This window comes from Stegostoma tigrinum, unplaced genomic scaffold (genome assembly GCF_030684315.1).
Source record: "Stegostoma tigrinum isolate sSteTig4 unplaced genomic scaffold, sSteTig4.hap1 scaffold_203, whole genome shotgun sequence".
Taxonomy (NCBI): Eukaryota; Metazoa; Chordata; class Chondrichthyes; order Orectolobiformes; family Stegostomatidae; genus Stegostoma; species Stegostoma tigrinum.
Genome location: NW_026728141.1, coordinates 104,845 through 107,131, shown reverse-complemented (window position 1 = coordinate 107,131; position 2,287 = coordinate 104,845). Strand labels below are relative to the sequence as shown.

General features: G+C 52.0%; 1 pseudogene; it reads left to right on the top strand.

Annotated features, from left to right (window-relative positions):
- The first annotated feature begins 1,704 nt into the window (after positions 1-1,704).
- On the top strand, positions 1,705-1,868 carry LOC132207916 (U2 spliceosomal RNA; annotated as a pseudogene).
- Positions 1,869-2,287: the final 419 nt, after the last annotated feature.

The following is a 2,287-nucleotide window of genomic DNA, read 5'->3' as shown; positions in this document are numbered from 1 at the left end:
CTCTCCTGCCTTGTTCGTGTGCTGTGTGGAGCCCTTTGCCGCATCCATCAGGAAGGACGTGAGCCTGAAGGGCGTGACTATCCCAGGCAGCGGAGGCCTTCAGGTCAAGACCTCCTGCACATGGAACATGTCGCCGTCTTCTGCACCGATCGTCAGTCGGTGAGTGTGCGTAGACGTCGGTGAGTAGACATCTGCGGCCCAAGCCAATAGGGGTAAGAACGAGGACATATTCTTCGGGAACTGGGACAACCGCTCCTTCATCCCCTTCACCGTCAGCACAGACTACCTGAAGGTGCTGGGTGTTTGGTTTGTTGGAGCTGGGACATGCACTCAGAATTGGGAGGAGCATATCACCAAACTGAAGCAGAAGCTGGGCACGTGGACGTTCTGGTCCCTCTCCATCACGGGTAAGAACCTGGTTGTCAGGTGCGAGGGGCTTTCGGTACTGTTGTATGTGGCGCAGCCCTGGCGTATTTCCTGGACCTGCGCCGCTGTGGTCACCCGGGCCATCTTCCACTTCATTTGGGGGTGGAGGATGGACCGGGTCCACAGGGACACCATGTACAAAGACCTGTAAAATGGGGAGAAAGTATGTACCGAACTCCAGCCTCGCCCTGACGGCTACCTTTGTGTGCGGCTGCATCAAGCTGTGCGTAGATCCTCAGTACGCAAACACCAAGTGTCACTACTGACTGAGGTTCTGCCTGTCCCCTGTGTTGTGAAGGATGGGCCTGGCCTCATTACCGCAGAACGCTCCGAGTAGTTGGACCGTCCTGTACCATCTGTCGTTTGTGGAGAAATTTTTGAAAGGAAACACCTTCGACCACAAGGCCATCTGGCAGTGGTCAGCACGTAGTATCCTCGAGACGCTTTGGGAAAAAGAGAGGGTGGATCGCGTCCTGTTGTATCCCTGCGCAGACTGCCAAAGTTATTTGGCAGAATGCCTCATCGCCAGAACTTTCAAACGAGCACAAAGACATTGCTTGGCTGGTAGTGACAGGGGCTCTGCCAGTGAGATCCTTCATGCACGCCCCGAATCTCTGTGCCACTGCACGCTGCCCTCGAGGCGGCTGCATGAGCGGGAACGAGACTGTCTATCACCTCCTTCTGGACAGTGCCTATGCACAGGAGGTCTGGAGGGGGATGCAGTGGTCTTTGTCGAGGTTCATCCCGAGTAGATTCGTGACGCGGGACTCCATGCTCTATGGGCTGTTTCCCGGGATGCACACCGAGACCAACATCAACTGTGCCTGGAGGACCATCAATGCGGTGAAAGACGCTCTTTGACCTGCCCGCAACTTGCTGGTCTGTCAGCTGAAAGAACTGACCCCGACCGAATGTTACAGACTGGCGCACTCCAAGGTCCAGGACTATGTGCTGAGTGACGCGCTAAAGCTTGGGGCAGCCGCCGCCAAGGCATGGTGGGGAAAGACCACCGTATGAAACCCCTCATCCAGAATAGAAAAAAAGGGCCCTATCTGGTAACTGGGTCCAGCTGGCGCCTTCCCCAACTGGTCAGGGGGCCAACAGGGACTGTGCGGGGTGAAGACTGCCGGTGTATTTTCTTTGCTTTGATTTTTTTCTTCGATGTTTTGTTTTTTTTTTCCCTTTAGTTGGTGTACGTATGCCCTGGGTAACCCAGAGCAGCTTGCATGACTGGGTAGGTGTATGAATGTGTTTTTTTATACATCTTATGAATAAAGTATATTTTTTCAAATTAAAAAAAATGTTCTTATCAGCTTTTAATATCTGATATGTTCTTTACTTAAGGACCCTATATTAAACCGATTTTTAAGAACAGCAGCTTGCTCTGTCCTCTCCATGCATCATCCTGGTATTGCAGTGTTCCTAGGAATGGTGCAGTCTCGTTAAACCAATTTTAAAAACAGCCTTATCAAAAACTGAAGAAGGGTGTCTAGGCCTGAGGCATCGGACTTCCTGCTCCTTTGCTGTTTGGCCTGCTGTGTTCATCCAGCTCTGGACCTTGTAATCTCCAGCAGATCAGCACTCTGGAACCATAACAGCCCTTAGCCCAACAAGTCCACATCAAACCTCAGAGTATCCCAGCCAGACCTACACCCCACCTAATCAAACTCTCCCTTAACACAACAGGCAATTTAACATGGCTAATCACCTAGCCTGCACATCTTTGGACTGTGAGAGCACTCTGAGGAAACCCACACAGACACAGAGAGAATGTGCAAACTCCACACAGGCAGTCACCAAAGGCTGGAATCAAACACGTGTCCTGGTGCTGTGAGGCCGCAGTGCTAAATACTGAGCCACC